Source organism: Mus caroli, unplaced genomic scaffold (assembly GCF_978045245.1).
Source record: "Mus caroli unplaced genomic scaffold, Mus_caroli_1 scaffold_13, whole genome shotgun sequence".
Taxonomy (NCBI): domain Eukaryota; kingdom Metazoa; phylum Chordata; class Mammalia; order Rodentia; family Muridae; genus Mus; species Mus caroli.
The window spans coordinates 98,170,317-98,194,253 of NW_028227268.1; the positions used below are offsets into that span (position 1 = coordinate 98,170,317).

A 23,937-nucleotide genomic window follows, 5' to 3' on the forward strand; every position below is an offset into this window, starting at 1 on the left:
AGTGAGAAAAAAGGACAAATGTTCAAATGTCAGCCATATACTACCCAAGGTAACCAGTTTCTTTAATAGTGGATAAATTACTTGCTTAATGCTTATCCCTTGTTATTATATATTCATTATATATATATGAATGGCTTTAAAATATACTTTAATTGGTAATATTTACTTCCTATTTTGATTAAGCTTTGGTGGTCCACAAAACAATAATTGAGGCTCTGGTTTGTAAGGTCTGTTGGATTACTACAGTGAAATGACCTAAATGGTTGATTTCAAAATACTGGTGTGGAATTTTTAAGAGTCATAGACCAGATAAAACCAAAGGAAATATTAGAATCTTGGGGGTTGGAGTGGTGGCTCAATAGCACTTGCTCTATAAGCATAAGAACATGAGTTCAAAAGTCAGGACCCATTTAAAACGATGTGCATGGCCATGTATGACTGGTACCCCAGAACTGTGATGCAGAGGCAGTGTACCAATAACTACCCTGCTAGCCACCCTTACCTAAACTGACTGTCCCATTCAGTGAGAAACCTGTTTAAAAGCAATATGGTACAGAGTAATAGAGGGAGAGTCAGGACTCCCTGCTGTGGCTTCTGCACATGGAACACATCACACACACACACATAAAAGAGGAATATAATGTCCTTTTCTTTTTCTTTCTCCCTCCCTCCCTCCCTCCCTCCTTCCCTTCCCTTCCCTTTCTTTCCTTCCTTCCTTCCCTCCCTTCCTTCCTTCCTCCTTCCCTCCCTCCCTCCTTCTCTCCCTCCCTTCCTCCCTCCTTCCCTCCCTCCCTCCCCCCTCTTTCTTTCTTTCTTTCTTTCTTTCTTTCTTTCTTTCTTTCTTTCTTTCTTTCTTTCTAATGATAAAATACAAAGGTTTATGTTTGTTCATACCTATTTGTGTGTATAAATGTCTGTATTCTTTCATTTGGTAATATAGTTGGAGATGTTTTCTATTATTATACTATTTTTCTTATTTTTTGTAATTACCTATTATTAGTACATTCTTTTAAATTAGTACATGGACATATTATTTTTTTCCTCTTCCAAAGTAACAAAGGATGAACAAATTTATGTTTTTAAAAGATATTCTCCTTCATATTTCCCCAATTAGGAGGAGAAAAGAGAAAGTCAGCCAGTAGACACTGCCCTCTACTCAGTCCGTGAAGTTCCATATTTGTTCTAACTTTTCAGGAAGGCACATTATACATTCTTTTAAAATAGCACTCCAGGCCCAGCACAGCAATTAACTCTTCCAAATCACGTTTTTAGGCTCTTCACCAAATTAGAAGTGTTCTTGAACTGCCAAATGGAGCCTCCTTGTCCATTAAACCAAACATATTTGACAATCATCCTCTTGCCAATGATGCTGAGTGCAGCTTACATCAGAGTTTCTAAACACATTTTTCTTCCACACACTGATTCTAGAGAATGTGGGAAGCTCCACCTTGATTCATTAGTTCAGTGAAAGTTATGTTCAGAATTATTCAGCATAATTCACAGCACTTAACACAGCATATATTTTCATAATACTCTAAATCTATTGCTTGTGTTCACAACTCAAGCAAACGACCACTGGCTCGTCAAACACTGTCACTTTAGAATTGTGGCTATGTTGTTTTCCATCACTGTAACTGGTCTACATAAGAACTGATTTAATATATTTTTATCAAGCACCTAATATATAATCTGTGCTTCTTTGCACTGTTGTAATGGAGGAGACTGCACTTTGATATCATGTATAGCTTGAACTATATGTATACTGAGGGTAAACACAAGAATCAGTATGGGTTTTGTATGTGACTTTGTCTTGTTTCTGTTCATTGTCTAGACAATTTAACTATATGGCAGATTTTATTTTGTTTTGTTCGTCTGTTGTATATTGATAGTCTTACGATGTATCCCTGACTGACCTGGAATTCACTATGTAGACCAGGCTGGATTCAAACTCACAGAGATCCACCTACTTTCCAAGTGCTGAGATTAAAGGCATGAATCAATATGTCTGGCTTTTTAAAACAGATTTAAAGCAAAAAAGATCAAGCTTAACTGTTTTAACATTCTATTCCATTGTGTTTCATTTTTTCCATATGCAGATGTATTTAACAAGCATGTGTGCGCGCGCACACACACACACACACACTTGTTGTTTTGATGATCTTCACTCCATTACTGCTGGCTGACTACATTTAATCCCTCTGGTATTCAGGGATAGAAACTGTTGCAAAACACACTAATGGGCAGATCACTCCTGGTGGAAGTTTTACTACACTTAGCTTGTTCCTTTTGGTATCCTAATCAATACCTAATATATTGAAAGGAAAAGCTTGTTCTTATCAGACTTACCCCTTGCTCTTTGATTCAGACCTACCGACAGGTGTCATCTTACATAGCTATAAGTTAACCAGAGTTCCTTTGAACATGGAATAGATTTCGAGTATTCAATTTATAATTTATAGCACAATGTAAATGCTATGCATACACAGTGTAAATAATGGCAGGAAAACCACACATGGTCTGTAAACATGTGACCCTCTCTGCTCCTCTTCCTGCTGCATCCCTTCCCCCATTGTGCCTTTCCAGTCTCAGTCCCTCCCCCTCCCCCGACCCTCCCCTTTCATATCCAATCCACCCCTTATGTATTGTGTGACCTTCCTACTTCACCTCCTGAAAGACTGCTCTGCCTCACAAATCCCTTTCCATTTTCTTGGCTTCCACCCATGCTTACTCCCATATAAATACAGGGATATGCACAGGGGAGACAACTTGTGACATTTGTTCTCCTAGGTCAGGGTTAATTTATTTGATGTAATATTTTCAATTACAAGTATTATCCTGAAAACATTGTTTTTCTTCACTGAGGAGAAAAAAAAATCTACATTGCTTATATACCAAGTTTTCATTATCCAGTTGCCTCTTGGTAGAAACGTAGCCAGATTCTATTTTCTTACTATTATTTTTTTTAAGCTGTAATAAACACAGATATGTTGGAGCTGAGACGAAAGGATGGACCATCTAGAGACTGCCATATCCAGGGATCCATCCCATAATCAGCTTCCAAACGCTGAAACTATTGCATACACTAGTGTATTGGCTATTTTTGTGTCAACTTGACACAGCTGGAGTTATCACAGAGAAAGGAGCTTCAGTTGAGGAAATGCCTCCATGAGATCCAACTGTAAGGCATTTTCTCAATTAGTGATCAAGGGGGAAAGGCCCCTCTTGTGGGTGGGACCATCCCTGGGCTGGTAGTCTTGGTTCTATAAGAGAGTAGGCTGAGTAAGCCAGGGGAGGCAAGCCAGTAAAGAACATCCCTCCATGGCCTCTGCATCAGCTCCTGCTCCCTGACCTGCCTGAGTTCCAGTCCTGACTTCCTTTGGTGATGAACAGCAGCATGGAAGTGTAAGCCGAATAAAACCTTTCCTCCCCAACTTGCTTCTTGGTCATGATGTTTGTACAGGAATAGAAACCCTGACTAAGACAACTAGCAAGATTTTGCTGAAAGGATCCAGATATAGCTGTCTCTTGTGAGACTATGCCAGGGCCTAGCAAACACAGAAGTGGATGCTCACAGTCAGCTGTGGATGGATCACAGGGCCCCCAATGGAGGAGCTAGAGAAAGGACCCAAGGAGCTAAAGGGATCCACAATCCTATAGGTGGAACAACAATATGAACTAACCAGTACCCCCCCCCACCCCACCCCCCCGGAGCTCATGTCTCTAGCTGCATATGAATCAGAAGATGGCCTAGTCGGCCATCAGTGGAAAGAGAGGCCCATTGGTTGTGCAAACTTTATATGCCTCAGTACAGGGGAATGACAGGGCCAAGAAGTGGGAGTGGGTGGGTGGGGAGGTGGGTGGGGGAGCATGTGGGAGACTTTTGAGATAGCATTGGAAATGTAAATGAAATAAATACCCAATTTAAAAAAAAACAACAGAAAAACACAGATATGTCAATATAAAGCAAAATGAAACAAAAAGCTCACAGAAATGCTGTTGAGTTTGTTTTATGCTGGACACCTACTCCTGGGCATGGGGCCCGCCCAAAAGTGTGGTCTGGTTATGTGTTCTTCTGTGGATTTGTTTGTGTGATTGTAACTGTGGTTGGAGTTTCTTTTTCTTCTCTTTTCTTTCTTTCTTTTTTTTTTTTTTTTTTTTTTTGGTCTTAGTTTTGTGTTGTATTGTTTTGAAAACACAAATTCCATCCCTTGGATTTCACTAAATGAAGATTTAGGAACCACACCCTGTGGTAAAAGTCGCCTAGCTAAGAGAAGCAATGGGATGTCCTGTACTGACATCCCAGAAGAAAAAGTTCCAGCAAAGTCCCAGAAGGAAGATGCTTTTCCTCTTTCTCCACGCTGCCTCAAACACCTTTCAACTGAAAGCCACCCCCTTTTGTTCACTTATGTTCACTCCATGTTGATTGGTTGCTTGCTCCACCTCTTGACCTAGGGTTGGCTTTACTTAGCTCTTGGGTTAAAGGTGTGTGCTAGGGCTGAGCCATACCACAAGTACTTGTTTACAGTAAAGAGAAAGCTCTAGTGTTAAAGGCAGAGCCATACCACAATTGGAAATATATCAAATATCCTGCAATAGTTTTGTTGAGAGAGAGAGTGAAAACAAATAAATTTACAGGCAGTTTTCAGTTATTGAAGGCATATTTAAATTTCTTTGAAAATATTTAAACCATTTCTTTAAATTTTCTTTATATATTCTTGATAATAATATTGTATCTGAATTATATGTTGCAAATAGTTTTCTATTCTATACTCTGCCTTTTCAATCTGTTGATAATACCTATGTGGAATTCCTTTAATTTATGGTTATTACATTTTCAATTCTTAAAGATAATTTCTGTGCTATTGAGAGTTTCTTTCGATTTCTTACCTAAACCTGTATCCGAAGGATTTCCTCTATGTTTCCTTAATCAATGTCAACATTTCTTGTTCTAATATGATCTTTGGTCCACTTTGAATTGATTATTGTGTAGATTGTATGATTTAATTTCATTCTCTTGCAAGGACTTTCCAATTTTATCAGTACTGTTCATTCAATAAATTTCTTTTTCCAATGAACATTTTTGACCTGGATGTCAGAACCCTTACAAGTTTCTATAGCTATATCAGTTTACCTCTGGATCTTCTATTATCTTTCATTAAACTATGTATGGGTCTTTGTCCCTATTGCTTTGTAGTATAGGTTGAGGCCATACAATATCATCACATTGGTTATTATCTTTCTACTTAGAATGGCTTTAACTGCCTGTGATAGTTTGTGTTTCCATATAAATCTTGGGTTTTTTGTTTAGATCTGTGAAATATGACAATGGAATTTCATAATGATGTTTTATTTAACCAGATTGCCTTTTCCTTCCTTTTATTTCTTTCTTCCTTTCTTTCTTTCTTCCTTCCTTCCTTCCTTCCTTCCTTCCTTCCTTCCTTTCCTCCACTTCTTGAAACAGAGTTTCATATATCCCAGGCTGACCTAAAACTCACTAATTATTGAGGATGTCCTGAAACTTCTAATCCTACCACTTCCATGATGCAAATTCTGAGATTACACATATATGCTACCCAACAGTTTTAAATGGTGCAGGAAAATCAGAACGTATGCTGCTAAAGAAACACACTATTATCTGAATTATATACAGAAGTGGAACTTTCTATTTTCTTTAACAATTCAGTTTGTGTCATGTCACACTTTTTGATAAGCTGTCTTGTGAGAGAGCATGTGATATTTTGCTGAAAACAGACACTTGAGAGGGGGCACGCTGTTTAGAAAGAATATAAATGGAACCCCACAAACAGTAAGAGAATGTTCTTGTATTGCTATGCCATGCAAGTCTTGGCTTTTCTGATCTTCATTGGTCTTTGTTGGTCACTTAGTAGAATTGACAAATGGCACCTCATAAAATTGCAAAGGTTGTGTAAGGCAAAGGGCATTGTCAATAGGACAAAATGGCAACCAAGAGATTGGGAAAAGATCTTTACCAACGCTACATCCAATAAAGGGCTAATATCCAATATATACAAGGAACTCAAGAAGTTATACCCTAGAGAGCCAAACAACCCTATTAAAAAATGGGAAACAGAGTTAAACAAAGGATTCTCAACTGAGGAAAGTTGAATGGCTGAGAAGCACCTAAAGAAATGTTCAACATCCTTAGTCAGCAGGGAAATGCAAATCAAAACAACCCTGAGATTCTAACTCACACCAGTCAGAATGGCTAAGATCAAAATCTCAGATGACAGCAGATGCTGGCTAGGATGTGGAGAGAGAGGAGCACTCCTCCATTGCTGTCGGGATTGCAAGCTGGTCCAACCACTCTGGAAATCAGTTTGACAGTTCCTCAGAAAATTGGACATAGTACTACCTGAGAATCCAGCAATATCATTCCTGGGCATATACCCAGAAGATGCTCCAACTTGTAATAAGGATACATATCCACTCTGTTCATTTATAATAGCCAGTTGCTAGAAAGAACCCAGATATTCCTCAACAGATGAATGGATACAGAAAATGTGATACATTTACACAATGGAGTACTACTCAGCTCTTAAAAACAATGACTTCATGAAATTAGCAGGCAAATGAATGGATCTAGAAAATATCATCCTCAGTGAGGTAACTCAGTCACAAAAGAATACACATGCTATGTACTCACTGATAGTGGGTGTCTTAGTCAGAGTTTCTATTCCTGCACAAACATCATGTCCAAGAAGCAAGTTGGGGAGGAAAGGTTTATTCAGCCTTCATTTTCCACATTGCTGATATTCACGAAAGGATGTCAGGACTGGAACTCAAGCAGGTCAGGGAACAGGAGCTGATGCAGAGGCCAGGGAGGGATGTTCTTTACTAGCTTGCTTCCACTGGCTTATTCAGCCTGCTCTCTTATAGAACCAAGGCTACCAGCCCAGAGATAGGATCCTCCCCCCTTGATCACTAATTGAGAAAATGCCTTGCAGCTGGATCTCCTGGAGGCATTTCCCCAACTGAAGCTCCTTTCTCTGGGATAACTCCAGCTGTGTCAAGTTGACACAAAACTAGCCAGTACAATTGAACCCTTGTCAACTTGACACACAAACACATCACTAGTAAGCCTCAACCTTTAGTTCTTATTCAATCCCCAAGATCTAAATAACTTTAAAAGTCCCATAGTCTTTACATATTAAAAGTTCAATCCCTTTAAAATATCCAATGTCTTTTAAAATTCAAAGTCCTTTAAAAAATTTAAAGTCTCTTAACTGTGGGCTTCACTAAAAAAACTGCCTTCAAGAGGGAAAAATATCAGGTAACAGTCACAATCAAAAGCAAAAATCAATCTCCAACCATCCAATGTCTGGGATCCAACTCACGATCTTCTGGGCTCCTCCAAGGGCTTGGGTCACTTCTCCAGCCATGCCCTTTGTAGTACACACATTGTCTTCTAGGCTCCAGCTGCCTGTACTCCACTGCTGCTGCTGTTCTTGGTAATCATCTCATGGTACTGGCATCTCCAAAATGCTGCTGTCTTCCACTGTAACTTGGCTTTAACAATAGCCTCTCATAGGCTCTCTTCATGGTGCTAAGCCTCAAATCCTTTGCATGACTCCTTCAGTCCTGGACCATCAATTGCAACTGAGGCTGCACCTTCACCAATGGCTTTCCATGGCCTCTGACAGTGCTGTGCCTCAGCTGCTCTGTGTGACCCCTTCATGCCTTCAAAACCAGTACCACCTGTGTGACTCTTACACATTACCAAGTCTAGCCACAGCACAAGGTACAATGTTGGCTATCTCTGGAACACAGCCTCTGTGCTCTCAGAAAACACTTCCCAGAAGATTTCACCTCAATGATGCTGGTCTCTTCTTAATTACCGCTAATTTCTTAGCTCCAGCTAACCAGCATCAATAGTCCCAGTAATGCAAAGGTTTTGCTTTAGTAGTTCTGGTGTCTTGTTAATCACAGCTGATTCTTCAGCCCCAGCTAACCAGAACCACAGAATCTTCACAATCCAAATAGCATTGGCCCTGAAAAGAGTCTTTAATCTTCCCTCTGAAATTTCATAACCCAGGCCTCCATCTTCTGCACTGTTCTCAATGTTATGTTCCAAGCTCCTCCACAACATCTGACAGAGTTCTTAACACCGAATGGATCTTCTGACCCAAAGTTCCAAAGTCCTTCCACAGTCCTCCCCAAAACATGGTTAGGTTGTCACAGGAATAGCCCACTATGCTGGTACCAATTTGTCTTAGTTGGGGTTTCTATTCCTGGACAAAACATTATGATCATGACCAAGAAACAAGTTGGGGGGAGGAAAGCGTTTATTTGGCTTACACTTCCACATTGCTGTTAATCACCAAAGGATGTCAGGACTGGAACTCAAGCAAGTCAGGGAACAGGAGCTGATGCAGAGGCCATGGAGGGATGTTCTTTACTGGCTTGTCTCCCCTGGCTTGCTCAGCCTGCTCTCTTATAGAACCAAGACTACCAGCCCAGAGATGGTACCACCCACAAGGGGCCCTTCCCACTTGATCACTAACTGAGAAAATGCCTTACAGTTGGATCTCCTGGAGGCATTTCCCCCAACTGAAGATCCTTTCTCTGTGATAACTCCAGCTGTGTCAAGTTGACACAAAACTAGCCAGTACAGTGGGTTTTAGGCAAAGACCGCATGAAGCTCAAGAGGAAGGAAAATCAAAGAGCAGAAGCTTCAGTCCTATGTAGAAGGGGGAACAAAATAATCAGGGGAAGTAGAAGATAGGAGAGACTTTGAAGGAAGAGAAGAGGGGGAGGGAGGAAAGAGGGGAAGAAACAGGTATGGGAGGAGATATACAGAGGGTCAAGAAATTGAACAGAGGCGTGTAGCAATGGGGGATGGGGAACTGGGGGTAACAACCAGCAAGTCTAAGATGCCAGAAAAGCAAGAGCCTCCCAGGACTCCATGGGGATGATGTTAGCTGAAATACCCAACAATGGTGAGGAAGAGCCTGTGGAGACCATATCCAGAGGTTAAGCATGCCTGCCCCCCACCGCCCCCCCCCCCATTGAGGGATGGGGCCATCCACCCATCTCCAAAATTTTAATCCAGAATTGCTCCTGTCTAAAGGAAACACAGGGACAAAGAGTGGAGCAGAGACTGAAGGAATGGCTATCCAGAGACTGCCCCACCTGGGGATCCATCCCACATACAGACACCAAACCCAGACACTATTGTGGATTCCAAGAAGTGCTTGCTGACAGGAGCCTGATACAGCTGTCTCCTGAGAGGCTCTGCCAGACCCTGAGCAATACAGATGCAGATGCTGGCAGCCAACCATGGGACTGAGCACAGGGTCCCCAATAGAGGAGATAGGGGAAGGACTGAAGGAGCTGAAGGGGCATTATCTGGCATCAATGGGAAGGGAGACTCTTCATTCTGTGAAGGTTTCATGCACCAGTGTAAAGGAATGCTAGGGCAGTGGGGAAGGAGTGTGTAGATGGGTGTGAGAGCACCTTCATAGAAAAAGAGGAAGGGGGTGGGATGGGGGTTTGCAGAGGGGAAACTTGGAAAGGGGATAACATTTGAAATGTAAATAAATAAAGTAAAAGAAATAAAAAAGAAAAAGATATGGTCCAAAGAACTTCTCATGGTATTCCAGCAGATTCTGGCTGCCTCCTCTGACTTCTGCTGATTTGGCAGGTCCTTTCTGTTTCTGCTGGATCATGCTGCCATGTATGCTATTGAGCTGGACTGCTTTTATATAGATAAGGAAGTGTAGATTGACCCAAGGAACTACTCCTAAACAGGACCACAACACCCTTTTCCTACTAAACCTTCTCTTTTCCCTAGTTCTGGTAAGTGAGTTAGAAGGGAGGTTGAAGCATTTAAGAACCATAAAGTAGGTCTTGAAAAAAAAAATCTAAGCCTACAATATCCCCAACCCAGTTTGCTTTATTCATTTTATCTTCTAGAGGTCAGTATATTAGAAAATTTTCTTCTCCAAAGCCTACTCTGTGTGCAGCACTGGATAACTATATAATAATTTCACCGTTGTGTAATTCATGGTTTTTAAATTAGCCTGATCAAGGAAAACTGATAAAGATCAGACACCCACAAAATGACAAATATGAATGGAGTGCTTCAGACTCTAACTTTGGTCCAAACCTCCCAATGATATCTTTCTCCACTGGGCTTTACTATGCTTTTGAATTGGACTACTGTCTACTCAGAAAACTCATTTTGTTACAAGCTCTCATCATTTTAAAATGTTAACTTTCTTTTAGAAGATCACCCTTCTCAGGAGACAGAGGTTTTAGTGAAAGCCCCTCCCTGTCGCTAATGGAGGGACACTGTGAAAATTTTGAGACACTGTTACTCCAAAATATTTTCTAAAGCTTGCAAGTTTCTTTAATTCAAAGTCTCAGTGTGGCAAGATATGCTCTGGTGTATCTTTGTATTCTTCTGAATTCCAACACTGTCAGTATAATTTTTAAATGAGATATTGAAAGAACCTAGTGGGGAAACCCCCACCCAACTCCCGATTCAGCGTGCACCCAAGAATCACGAATAGAACACAACACCTTGATGTAACAACACGAGGTATTTTAATGGCGGAGCTCCGGGTCGAAACGTATCTCACACAGGAGACAGTGGATTCGACCACGAGGCTTGGAAGCTAGGGGTTTTTATAGAAAAGGAGTGGGGCTGGGGGAGGAATTGGCGCGGTTTCACATGATTGGTCCATTTAAACATCAGCAGCCTGAGGTCAGAGGGGTGGGAGATAGGGAAGCGATGGGCCTGCCCGGGCATGTCCTGGTCTGTTCTGCTATGTTCTCAGCCCCAGGTTTCAAAGCTCACAAACAACTCTTTGGGCTATTTGACATACATTACATGAATCACAGGTCTCAAGTTTTATTTCCTTTCATTCCCCTCTTCTTCTGTTTAGACTAATTCTAATCATAGAATTTTAGAGATTGGTGTCCCCTAACTCTTCATCTACCTGAACTATAGGTTGATATTGCCTTTGAAGAACCATGAGTTTTACTGTATCAATTCTACTCTGGATAAAAGCCATTCCTCTATTTATTATACAGGGGCCGAAAACTAAAGCTAAGCATATCATAAGGATTGGTCCAGCTACAGCGGAAATCAAAGAAGTTATCCAAGATGGTCGTGATTCAAACCACGACTCAAACCACCCCCGTTGAGCATCCCGTTCCCGTTTCCTTCGCTCTAATCTTTCTCTCAGTTTCTGCATAGAGTCTCTAACTATTCCTGTATGATCTGCATAGAAGCAGCACTCTTCTTTAAGGGCAGCACACAGTCCTCCTTCCTTTAGGAACAACAAATCAAGACCTCTCCTGTTCTGCAAAACTACCTCAGACAGGGAGGTCAAAGATTTTTCTAAAGCGTCAATGGACTTCTCTATTGCCGCTAGGTCTTCATTGACAGCATCCCTCAAAGACTGAATTCCCTGTCTTCCTTCTATCAAAGCTGACACTCCTGTCCCCACTCCTACTGCCATACCTATTCCCAAGAATGCAGCCAGGGTTAAAGTAATTGGTTCTCTTTTCGACCGCCGGCCAGCATAGCTTTCTTCTAAACTGGATGCAGGGTGATAATATACGCGGGGTAACAGCTGGATCATGACACAAAAATCATGAGATGAATTAAAAACCTTAGTTGATACACAGGGAGTAAGTCCTGTATTGCAAGCCCACCATCCAACCGGGGAAGGTACAAGATAGTAATTAGCTTCCGTTCTGGACACGGACTGAATTTGTCCGCATAGGTGTTTGTGAGTGGAAGGTGGGGTGCCTATACAGAGACCTGGACTCCTCGCAGATACTTCAGTCAGGGTCAGTTTTTGTCCTGTTCCCCAAGAGCAGGAAGTATGGCTGCTGGTTCTGTTGAAATCTCCATTGAAAGCAATTCCTTCATAATAAGGCGGACCCGAGGTCAGGCATAGCCAGCAGTCCTCAGTAGCCCTTGGATCAGTTCTATTAAGGGCATAAAAGGCTCCTCTCACTAGGTTAAACATCCTCTGTCTTGTTGAAGGAATCTCAGGGGTAATAATTAGAGGTACCTGAGGAGTGGGAGGTTGGGTGGTAGCAGCCATACTAAGAGGGTCCGCAATCACCGGAGTAGGCTGAGGAATAGTATGGGTGAGGGGTGTGGACTTGGTTGGGGGGCCTAAAGGATTGTAGGGGGTCTCTACTTTTAGTCTGATGGTGAACAATAATCCCTCATCATATCTTTCCTTGTAAATCCTAAGACCCCAGGTATACCCTTTTGTCCATCCCAGAGCTCTTTTCCCTGGTTCAGTAAAGGTGACACGGAGCAGATGGCACCAGTCAGTACACTCGTCTAGGTCGAATCCTCCAGGTACATAAGACGCTAGGGAATAGTTGGCTGTTACTCTAATATAGTCCCAGCTTGAGGAGGGCTTCCAGTGGGCTGTACCTGAAGTCTCGCAACCCCAGCTCTTGCAATAGAAGTCAGCCTTACCTCCACATGTTGGATTAAGGGATTGACTTCGGTGGGGCCCGGGACAGACATAGAAGGGATGGGTTCGAAGCATACTTCTATCCCTTTGGTTAGAGCAACCACCCCATGGGTCTCTCGAATGTTTTTCTACGTACGGAGGAGGTGTTAAAGGTGCCCTCTGAATGTCAGAGTACCCCTCCAAGTCCCATCCAGGAGGGGCTCCTATAGCCAACTTACAGATGTCAGGGAAAAGATCAGGCCACCAAGTCCACAGAGGGTGTACCTCGGCGATTGTCCACACAGCCCTACCCCCCTCATTGAGTACCTCCCACGTTTGTTGAACAGGACTGTGGGGGTTGAAGTCCTTTGGGATCGCTCTTACGAAGCAGGCGCAACTTAAAAGGGTTAGTAGTCTTCTCCAAAGTCCACTCATCATGGCTGACTCCAGGGGGTGCTCTCTTGACGTGGGATGCGTGGACCCAAGTGGGGATTCCTTCCACTTTGACCGCGGTAGGCGTTGTCAGTAGCACCAAGTAGGGTCCCTTCCACCTCGGTTCTAGGTTTCCCGCTCGGTGTCTCCTCACCAAGACTGCGTCTCCTACTTCAAACTGGTGCGGCACCTGTGTGTCACCAGCAACATAGGTTTCTTTTAGCTGTTCCCAGACCTCTTTTCTTACTATTTCGAGAGCTTTTAATCGAGCCAAAAGACTAGAAGAAGGAGAGAAAGACACATCCGGGTGATTCCTATCCCCTACAGTCATAAAAATGGGTGGGGGTGCCCCATACATTAATTCAAATGGAGTTAGGCCAAGGGGTCCAGGTGTATTCCGAACCCTGAACAAGGCATAAGGGAGAACGGCTGTCCAATCGCTTCCACCGGATTCTAAGGCTATTTTAGTCAGAGTCTCCTTTAGCGTCCTGTTCATCCTCTCTACCTGTCCTGAACTCTGGGGTCTGTATGCACAATGTAATTTCCAATTTGTCCCCAGTTGCCTGGCCAATCCCTGACTTACCTGGGAGACAAAGGCAGGTCCGTTGTCTGACCCCATTACCTTAGGTATCCCAAAGCGGGGAAGGATTTCTTCAAGTATCTTCTTGACCACTACATTAGCTGTTTCTTTCTTGGTGGGGAACGCTTCGACCCATCCTGAGAAGGTGTCTATAAAAACTAGGAGATATTTATTTCCATACCTAGCCGGTTTCACCTCAGTGAAGTCAGTTTCCCAGTAGGCTCCAGGCCTGTCTCCTCGCAGTCGTTTTCCTTCCTGGAGCCTGCTAGACCCAGCATTGGTAAGTGCACAAGCACGGCAGTTTTTTACTATCTCCTGCACAATTCTCTTTAATCCAGGAATGTAATAGGGGGACTTACTAACCAATTTTAGTATTTTTTTAGTTCCTAAATGAGTCAGATGGTGTATGTTAGCTAAGTAATCTCGCCCCTCTTCTTCTGTGAGGGTTCTTTTATTAATTTCCTCAGCAGTGGGCTGTTGGGTTCTCACCACCAGAGTCATTGGCCCTTGGGCTGCTTTTTTAGCTTCTTGGTCTGCCATTTGATTTCCTTTTTCAACGGGCCCAGTTCCCTTCTGGTGTCCTGGGCAATGGATAATTGCCACCCTACGGGGCAGATGAACAGCTTCTAATAAGCTGAGAATTTCTTCTTTATTTTTGATATCTTTGCCGGCAGACGTCAGCAGTCCACGGTGTCGGTATATTGCTCCGTGAACATGAGCCGTGGCAAAAGCGTACCGGCTGTCAGTATAGACATTAAGAGTCCTTCCTTCTGCCAGCCTTAAGGCTTGAATTAGTGCGATTAGTTCTGCTTTTTGAGCTGATGTACCCTCTGGCAGGCTGCTGGCCCATATGACAGACTTTCCATCTACTACTGCTGCCCCAGCCCTCCGCTTACCTTCTACCACAAAGCTGCTTCCGTCTGTGAACCAAGTCATCGCCCCTGGCCAAGGTTGGTCTGTGAGGTCTGGCCGGATTCCAGTCTCTTCTGCCAGTATCTCTTCACACTTATGTGCAGGGGCCTCGTCAGCCTCAGGTAGTAAGGAGGCAGGGTTGAGAATGGCTGGGGGTGCGAAACTTACTCGCTCTGTCAGCAATAGGCTCTGGTAATGCGTCATTCGGGCGTTGGTCAACCAGCGGTCTGGTGGTTGCCTGACGATGCTCTCAAGAGAGTGTGGGGCCACTATGGTAACATTCTGGCCCATAGTCAGTTTGTCAGCATCTCTTACTAGCACAGCCGTGGCTGCTATCGCTCGCAGGCAGGAGGGCCATCCACTGGCCACAGAGTCCAGTTTCTTTGATAAGTAGGCTACCGGGCGCTTCCATGGTCCCAAAACCTGGGTAAGAACTCCCCTTGCCACTCCATTTCTTTCATCAATGTATAGGGTGAAAGGTTTGTTTAAATCTGGCAGGGCCAATGCCGGAGCCTGCAGCAGTGCCTTTTTGAGAGTTTCAAAGGCTAGCTGATGTTCCCTGGTCCAGGTGAATTCCCCTTTCTCTTTGGTTAGTGGATACAAGGGAGCTGCCAGTGAGGCAAATCCGGGAATCCAGAGTCTGCAAAACCCGGCAGTCCCCAGGAACTCTCTTACCTGGCGAGCAGTAGTAGGGGCCGGGATCTGCATAACAGCTTGTTTTCTGGCTTCTGTGAGCCACCGTTGTCCATCTCTCAGGACATATCCTAGGTAGGTCACTTCTATCTGGCATAACTGAGCCTTTTTAGCAGAGGCCCGATACCCCAGCTTACCTAACTCGCCCAGGAGGTTATGGGTCCCAATTTCACAGTCCTCGCGTGTTTCTGCAGCTAGGAGCAGGTCATCTACGTATTGCAAAAGAGTCACCTGTGGGTTATTGGCTCGGAAAAGAGCAAGATCTCGGTGTAGGGCTTCATCAAACAAAGTGGGCGAGTTCTTGAATCCCTGAGGCAGCCTCGTCCATGTGAGCTGTCCGGCTTGTCCACTCTCGGAGTCTCGCCATTCGAAAGCGAACAAGGGCTGGCTGTTGGGGTGTAACCTCAAACAGAAAAAAGCGTCTTTGAGATCCAGGACTGTGTACCATGTCCGACCAGGTGGCAAGGTGCTGAGGAGGTTATAAGGATTTGGCACCGTGGGGTGTATGTCCTGAACTCTCTTATTGACTTCTCTAAGGTCCTGGACTGGACGGTAGTCACTGGTCCCTGGTTTTTTTACTGGAAGTAGAGGAGTGTTCCAAGGGGATTTGCATGGAACCAAAATCCCTTGTTGGAGCAGTTTGTTGATTTGGGGGCGTATACCCTCTCGAGCTTCTCTGCTCATGGGATATTGTCGGACCCCTATAGGGGTGGCCCCGGACTTAAGTTCAATCACCACGGGGGGGACCAGTTTTGCCATCCCCACTCCTCCCGTCTCTGCCCATGCCTGAGGGTATCGATTCAACCAGTCCTGTAATCCCTCATGGGGCTTTACTTTATTTTGGTAAAGTCGATATTCCTCTCCTAGTTGTAAAGACAGCTCTAGAGTCTGGGGCACTTTTATTCCCCAGAAAACCTCCGGTCGATGAGAGGTGAAAGTTATTTGTGCTTTTAACTTGGTTAGTAAGTCTCTCCCCAATAAAGGCATAGGACACTCTGGAATGACTAGAAATGAATGAGTTACTCGATTTCGCCCTATGTCTACTACTCGGGATGTGGTCCATGGATACAACTTTTGTCCCGTGGCCCCAATCACCAAGGTTTTTTCATTTTTTTTCACTTTTCCTAGAGGTGTTTTGAGTACTGAAAATTCGGCTCCCGTGTCAACTAGAAAGTCCACAGGGGTCCCCTCCACTTCTAAGGTTACCCTAGGCTCGGGGAGGGGGTCCGAGCCCCGTTCCCCCTAGTCTTCATCTTCTCCAAGAGAAAGTACCTTTACCTCTTGTTTTTTTTTCGGACAGTCGCTCTTCCAGTGGCCCATTTCCTTGCAATATGCGCATTGGTTCCTCTCCAGGCGCTGCCTGCCTTCTCGGGGTCTCCTTGGTCCCTGCTGTCTTTTGTCTCCCAGGTACCCTGACTGTCTACCTTTTCTTCCGTTATCTCTTTCTCCTACTGCGGCCAGGATCCTAGTCAAAACCTTTTCTTGCCTCCTGTCTCTCCTATCCTCATCCTCTCTTTTCTCTCTTTTCTCTCTCTCTAACTTTTCATCTTCTGTTTCTCTCCTATGATACACTTTCTCTGCCTCTCTAACTACATCTCTTATGGTGTAATCCTGCAAGCCCTCAATTCGCTGTAACTTCTTCCTAATGTCAGGAGCCGACTGGCCAATGAAGGCCATAATTACTGAGGCCCTTTGACCCTCAGACGTGGGGTCGAATGGGGTATATCTCCTATAAGCCTCCATGAGCCTTTCGAGGAAGACTGAGGGGGGCTCAGTTGCTCCCTGCATAACCTCTCTTACCTTGGCCAGATTCGTGGGCTGCCGGGCAGCACCTCTGAGACCCACCACTAGGACCCGGCGATAATTGGACAGTCGTTCCCTACCTGGTGCCGTATTATAATCCCATCGGGGCCGGGTTAGCGGGAATCCTTCATCTATTTCAGCTGGAGTTTGGACAGGGCGCCCAGCCTCGTCTCGGACGTTTTTCCGAGCCTCAAGGAGAATTCTCTCCCTCTCCTCGGTTGTGAATAGAGTCTGCAGAAGCTGCTGGCAGTCATCCCAGGTCGGCTGGTGTGAATACATTAATGATTCAACCAACCCAGTGAGTCCTGCAGGGTTCTCTGAAAAAGGGGGGTGATTAGCTTTCCAGTTATAGAGGTCAGAAGAGGAAAAAGGCCAATACTGTAGGGGCTGTAGACTGTTCGGATCGGCAGGGGGAGCCCCAATAGCCCTGAGGGGGAGCGCCACGGTTGAATCCGCAGGCCCCTCAGGGGTGACTCCTCGCCGGCTCCTTGTTCCTGTGGAGGGACCCCCTCCTCCGGCCGGGGCCTGAGGCAGGGGTCCGGAGGGAGCTGAAGGTTGGGGCTGGGAAGCATATGGTGGGGGTTGAGGGGTGTCGGGCCATTCAGGGGGTTCTTCAATCTCTGGATAGATCTTGGGGGGTTTCGTCACTGGTGTGCTGCGGTCATCATCTCCCCCGAGCGGTGGTTTCGGTTTCTCTTTCTCACCATTTTCTTGGATGGCTAGAATCTTGGTGCCAGGGCGGAGAGGCGGGAGGAATGGGCGAACCCACGGGGGTGGGTAGCGTGCCAAGTCCTCCCATACCGTGATGTACGGTTGCTGCTCTGGATACGATCCTGGCCCCTCCTGAAAAACAATGGCCTTCACAGCCCTTATGGTGGGTAAGTAAAAAGTTCCTTCTGCTGGCCAACCTACTCCAAAAACAGGCCATTCTGAGGAACAGAAAGTCATCCATGGCTTTTTTTTCACTGTTACTGACAAATTTCGTCCTCTAGCCCTAACGTCCGTCCAATGGTCCTTAGTCAAAGATAAAGGAGTAGACACGGTCTGTCCCATAGTGAAGAATAAGAATAAACACAACACAATGACAGAGACGGAAAACACTAAGACATCCAAACACACTCGTCCGCGTCTGGACTTATACAACCAGCCAAACGCTACCTCTGACGGAGTGGGATTCCGCGTCCACTCCTCTGGCAGGAAGAGCACTCACTCTTCTTCACTCTGCCGGGCAACAGCCAGGTCCTCCTGACTGTTCCGTACCCTGGGCACTCCAGGGTCTCCCTCGGAACGTCTTCCAAGGTTGCAGCCCGTGGGGAAATAGACCGTCGTCTTCCCACAGCCACTAGGGTCCTTACGGTCCTCAGTGGCAGCTGCCAGAATACAGAAAACCAGAACTGGTAACACAGGTGGGACTCAAACCCACAATCTCAGAATTGAAAAACCAAGACACAAGTTCAGCGGTTTCACACTTACACACTTAGACAACAGACAACATACAAGACTCACACAAACAAACGTACCTCCAAGGGGTCCTTCGGGGTTCTTGGGTGTCACGCAGATCTCGCTGGGGCCTCCAAATGAAAGAACCTAGTGGGGAAACCCCCACCCAACTCCCGATTCAGCGTGCACCCAAGAATCACGAATAGAACACAACACCTTGATGTAACAACACGAGGTATTTTAATGGCGGAGCTCCGGGTCGAAACGTATCTCACACAGGAGACAGTGGATTCGACCACGAGGCTTGGAAGCTAGGGGTTTTTATAGAAAAGGAGTGGGGCTGGGGGAGGAATTGGCGCGGTTTCACATGATTGGTCCATTTAAACATCAGCAGCCTGAGGTCAGAGGGGTGGGAGATAGGGAAGCGATGGGCCTGCCCGGGCATGTCCTGGTCTGTTCTGCTATGTTCTCAGCCCCAGGTTTCAAAGCTCACAAACAACTCTTTGGGCTATTTGACATACATTACATGAATCACAGGTCTCAAGTTTTATTTCCTTTCAATATGTAGAACCTAGCTGAAAATTGAGACAGAAGCAGCTTGGGTGGGAGCAGATGCTGTAATGTAGGGATGAGTTTAGAAAAACACAGCATGGGATTTATTAACAGTAAAAGGACAAAACAAGGAAGCAATTGGCTCCCCTATTACCATGTGAGCCTTGCAGCCCAAAGTGACACATGCTGTTGATTATATTTATATCTCCATGAATGGTGGAGTGGACACAAAGCCAATGTTCAACAGAAGAAGAATGGACAGATAAAATAGTGTTAAAATAGGGTTAAAACAACAAATGAAATTCCTATGCAACTACTGAAAAGCTACAACTACTGAAAAGCTGCATTAGACTGACTGTGATGGCTACCACCTATAATCCCAGAGTCTAGGAGATTGAAGCAGGAAGATTGCTTTGAGCTCAAGGCCATCCTGGTTAACACAGTGAGATTGACTTTGTAACCTAACTACTGAGTAAGACCTTGTCTCAAAAAAACCTAAAAAGAAAATGGGAAGGAAGAAAAGAAGGAAGGAAGAAAGAGAAAGAAGGAAAGACAAGTTATAATAAAGTGGGGAGATTAACAGTATGTATAAATAAGAAAAAGGAAGCTGGGCTACAACAATGCAGAAAACATTATTATTTATAAATATGTAACATGTTCATAAAAGTAGAATACATGTTCATTTGTTTGCATCTGAAAACAGAATAAGGAAGATATCAAATGGATATGTTTGTGGTCTTATGTGATATTAAAAAAAAATTTTTTTTAAAGTGAGGTCCTGGCCTGGTCTTGCCCCTAGGGGCATTGGCGGTGCGGCTGCTGTGTCACATGTCTGTAGGTGGCAGAGAGGAGAGAGGCTATGTCTATGCCCGGTGTTCTGACTAAAGAACATACAAATGAATAGTAAGCTAACATTTTCTGAAAACAGCGAACCTGAGACAACCACCTGTCCCACACAGGGGTTCCAGAGACAGGAAGCTAATCTGAGGTGACTGTCAGTCTGGTATCTTGCAAGCCTAGGGAGCAGACAATGCCTGAGATGACCACAGCTGGTCCAGTAATGTACAGGTGGGGCATAGCACTCCTAAGATCACTCCTGAGATGACCCCAGACCCTCAGAGATCCTGAAAGTCACTAAGAGGAGCATGAAAGTGGTGGAGAAATGGAGGAGAAACAGAAGGTTGTGGACACAGTGAAGAAAGACAGGACTGTAGACTTGAAGGTAGTAAGGAGCAGCCTGATGTGAGTTGCTGGTGATACCACCTGGGATCATGGTGGGGTCCTGCCACAATTGGGTTTATGGCCCTGAAACAATAGGGGTTGTTTCCCACCAAAGGCCAGGTAGATATCCTGATCTGTGTTGCTTCTCAAAGTCATGTTGATGTGTGAGGGTTGTGCAGAACTGGCCCCATCCTTTACCTGGGGGTAGGAAAGAAGGAAAGTTAACCCCAGGCCTCACCTGCTATAGTAGTCAGCTGGCCAGCACAGTAGAGCTGGCCTGATGGCAGGGGCCTGGGTGAGCTGCTCCAAGGGCATGGGCTGAGGAGAGCCAACCCTACCTGCTGGTCAGTGGTACAGATGAAGATGAGATACCCTCCTCCCCACCCATATTCCTTACCATCTATGACAGGCAAGAGAGCTGGACCAGGGATCACGAGAGTGGGAGAGCTAGTCTCTCACCAGCTCTAATACTTGAGAGGGCCGGTCCTGCATCCTTAAGGTAGGGATAACCCTTGTTGCAGGTTTACTAGTGAGCCAGACAGAGGGCTTGAAAGTAGGACAGCCTGAGGGCTGACCAGCTCAGGTACCTCTCAGGCCCAGATCCAAGGCTTTGAATTGGCTTACCCTAATATCTACTCAATCAGTGAACTGCTGGAGCAAGAAGGGGGCTGGTCCTATTGATCCAAACCTACTTGGCCTTCATGACACAGGACAACAACAGCATATCTGAGAGGCATCCCAGTGAAATTCAGTATTGATGGTGTAGCAGAAGCCAGAGAACTTTTAGCAGGCCAAAGAGTCAATGCAATGAAAATTTGCAAGCAAAGAAGGATGAAGAAAAGGGTACACCATGGGGCTCGCTGGGACACACTACAGCTCCTACAGTGAGATGCTTATTCTCTGTTTGCGGGAGGTTGCAATGGTGGAGGACAGGTTTGAGGAGAGGTGGAGATGAATGGGACCGGGATACATAATGTGAAATTCACAAAGAACCAATAAAAGTTAAAAAGAGAAGACAAAAGAAGGAAAGGGTAGAAGGGGATCCGGTTTGTGGTTTTAAACCATAAAACTGACAATATTAAAATGCAAAATAATTAAACAAAAAAATTTGAAAGAGTAGCAGGAAGGATTCAAAGACAAAGTTCTCAGCATAGATGACACAATCATGAATATGACTTGGAAAATATACAAGCTGAGAGTTAAGTGAAGAAACTAGTAGACCATATGTAACATTTTAAGTGAGGGTGCCAAAGAACCTGTGGTTGATATCTTCAGTCACAGAGGAGATGAGGGTGATAAGGATTAGATAAATATGGAGTGGCTGATGACAGACATGTGCAATGATACAGTTGTCTAAACTTCTGTGCAGTCATTAGATCGTGAATGCTTGAGACACAAGAACAGAGAGCTTCCTTCTCTAATCTCTCTCTCTCTCTCTCTCTCTCTCTCTTTCTCTCTCTCTCTCCTGAAACACACACACACACACACACACACACACACACACACGCACCAAAGAACAGATCTGATAATTAGAAAATTACTTTTATAAATAATGAACTCTCACATTTATTTTAGCTTTGTTTTTTAAATTAAAGTAGAAGTGTGTTTGGCAAAAATAATGTTATTTAAATGAGTAATTTCTTCTTAAGTCACAGTTGTATTTAGAAATAAAAAATTAAGAAACATTTGGGTGGTGTGTGAAAGTCAGCAAATTGAAACTAACTTTAGGCTGGAATCAATTCCTTGAAGAGTGAGTTCTACAAGGACACAGGTTGTTTGTAATGGAATAAAGAAATTATTGAAGAACTGGGATATTCCAGAATTTGTAAATGTACAACCAAAGAGATGTAGATCACTGAATCGAGGTATATATTGTTCCAGTGGGAGTCTTAAGGCCTTTGTAAACCACCAAGATGGAAGTAAGCCATTGTTTTTCTCAGTGCTTCTATTATGACATTGACACTGCCTTTAACTTTTATTCTTTGAAACCTTTTCAGTTCTTTTTGTGGGAAAACAACATTTTCTTTTTGATACCTTGTCTTTTCAAACACTTCTTACAAATGGAGGACACTAACAGCAATGACACTACAGGAAGGCCTTCTTAATGAGGGGACATATCTCTGGATCATCCTTTTTTAAAACCAAAGTAAATTAGAGATACTCTAAACCCTATCTATCTCTTACAGGAAGAGCCACGTGATCAGGGCTATAGCAGAAGTAACTCTGCTTCCAATTTTTCTGTTGTGGTCACTTTTCCTATTGCTGTGATAAAATACTTTGATTAAAGTACTCCTGGAGAAGGATGTATTTTCGTTCACAGTTCACTGGTACAATTGATCAAGGTGAAGAAGTGGTAGAGCCAGAAGCTTGAGTCGTAAGTCATCTGTGGCTGGAAAAGAGGGCAGGGAATGCTCTGGTCCTTGTCTGCCTTCTGTCTGGTCCTGGTCCCTAACCCATAGAATGGGGGAAGCTTACATCTAGGGAGAATCTTTCCACTTCATCTAATCAATACAGCCCTTAGCGGATATGCTCAGATACTGATCTTACCTAGGTAATTCTTCACAGTCATATGCAAACTTGCATCTTAAGTGACTCTACACCCTGTCAAGTTGACCAACAAAGATTAACCATCACTGAATAATTGACAATACCTATAAGGTACTTAACTCTAAATGACATTTTTAGAATGATTGAAGACCATTGAAAACTGAATATTAAAAAGTATGTAATCCACTAAGCAGGGGAAAATGATACACATCTAGACAAGAACATAGAAAGATGCTCATTAGTTCATGGCAAACAACTATGAGATATTGCCACATACCAGACAAACAGGCATGGTGACACAGTTCAGCTAGTAAAGGTATTTCACCCACAAACAAACCTGGCGACCTGAGTTCCATTCCTAGAACCCACACAAAAATAGGAGAGAATCAACTCCACAAAGTTTTCCCCTAGCCTTCATATCTGTGCTGTTGCAAGCATGTTTCTCTTACATCCTTCATGTGCACACTCACACCCAGACAGACAGATGCACAACAACAACAATAATAAAGTTAAATTTAAGAAGCATGACAAAAGCTGGTGTAGAAGAGAATATGAAGAAACCAGATCACTCGCTAACACGTTAGGATTTTGTAAGGACAATACTGTGAAAAGTAGTCGACTCTTTCTAAATCACGGTGTAACTCAGCAAGTATCCTCCTGCACTTTCTCCCATAGAAGTACAAACCTGCTCAGACAGAATCTGTACACAATGTTTACTGAGCTCTTACCTATGCTATTCCTAAATTAAACACTTTCTTACTCCCCTCTAGCAGATGAACGATTAAGCAAACACTGTATTATGGAATACTAGTTAGCAATAAATAGGAAAAGACAACTGACTGTGCAAGAACTTAAACAAAACTGCAGAAAATCACACTGAGTAGAAAGATAAATCCTAAGAGTCCATAGGGATACGGGCAAAAGTAATAGTCTGTAGGGACCAAGAGGCACTGAGAATGTTGGGAAAAAATAAAGGATGCATTTTAAAATGTTATCATTGAGGCAAACTGAGGGAGGGAGTGCACGCATTTTTTAGTACTTTCCTTTCCAGTGTATTTGTGTGAGTGGTGTGCATGTTTCCATTGTGTGTACACACATGTTCACTGGTAAAGTATACACATGCACATGTCCCTGTAGAGGTCTAGAAGTTGATGTCCAGTGTCCTCTGGTCAGGCTGTTCTAGCAGGCCAGCTTGCCAGGAGGTCCCATCTACACTCAAGGGCTGAGATTAAAGTGCATAGCCATACTTACCTGTCTTCTGTATGGTTTCTGGTGAACAGAACTCAGTTTGTCATGCAAATACCCACGTAT

The 23,937-nt window shown here is 44.1% G+C and overlaps 1 non-coding gene across 1 annotated transcript; it reads left to right on the top strand.

Moving 5' to 3' along the window:
• The first annotated feature begins 19,646 nt into the window (after positions 1-19,646).
• Positions 19,647-19,774, top strand: LOC115032690 (small nucleolar RNA SNORA17). The gene has a single exon (XR_003838319.1). It is a non-coding gene; the product is annotated as a small nucleolar RNA SNORA17 (small nucleolar RNA).
• Positions 19,775-23,937: the final 4,163 nt, after the last annotated feature.